This window comes from Anabrus simplex, chromosome 2 (genome assembly GCF_040414725.1).
Source record: "Anabrus simplex isolate iqAnaSimp1 chromosome 2, ASM4041472v1, whole genome shotgun sequence".
Lineage (NCBI taxonomy): Eukaryota > Metazoa > Arthropoda > Insecta > Orthoptera > Tettigoniidae > Anabrus > Anabrus simplex.
Window position 1 is genome coordinate 1,116,746,994 of NC_090266.1, and position 1,127 is coordinate 1,116,748,120.

Consider the following 1,127-nt stretch of genomic DNA (forward strand, 5'->3'; position numbering starts at 1 on the left):
TTTATAAATGTCTTTATTATCATAGGCAAATTTCAGTATTTCAGCAGTATTAGCCGCATCCTCTATCAGGACATCATCTTTATATCCAACTACCTTTACATACTGATGACTGATGACTGAATACTTCTGCTTTCTAGAAGTCCTCACATATACACTCCCCTTATTCATTAATGATTCCTGGAATGCCCTTCCTGGAACCTGTTTGTGACAGCATCTGTACATATTCTTCCATTGCTCCCTAAATTTCATATGGGTGCCAATTATTTTTGTGTTATCCTTAGCTGATTTTTTTTGTTGAATTCAATTTCCTAGCGAGTTCCTTCAATCTCCTCTTACTTCCTCAACCATTCCTAAATATTTCTTTCCAATCTGCACTGCATTCTTAATCTCTTTACTTCCCTATTGTAATAAATGCATCTTTATTATTCCTTACCACAATTAAAGGGTACATATCTGCTTTTACACTCTCAACAATTGCTTTAAAGCCATCTCATAAGCTGTTCAGACTTTTTTAATTTACCATTTTCCATTGATCATAATTGCTTTTTAAATATTTCCTCAATCCCCCCTTATCAGACATGATATTGCATAATAGCCCCACTTTTATGACGTTCCTTTCTAACACATTTTTAACTGACAAAGACAGCTTCATGATCACTTATACCATCTATCACTTCAGTTTCCCTATAGAGCTCATCTGGTTTTATCAGCACCACATCTAGAATATTTTTCCCTCTAATTGGTTCCATCACTTTCTGATTCTGCTGTCCTTCCCATAATAACTTATTCACCTTTGGTTGGTCATGTTTTCTGTCATTTGCATTCCCTTCCACTTAACATTTGGCACCCACTACAATAACGTTCCTTTCTGTGTCGTTCCATACACATTGCTGATTATCTTATCAAATAATTTTGCATCAGCATGAGCTTTGCCAGGTCTGAACACCCCAAAAATATAAAGTTTCTATTGTTTTTAGAGATCAGTCTTACACCTAGAATTTCATGTTTATCACTTTAGTGCAGCTTAAAAATTCTTCTTTCACCAGTATAAAACTCCCCCTCCTATTGTTCCCTACCTGTCTCTACGATAAACTTCCCAGTTGATATAGATGTTGATTTCTACAGGG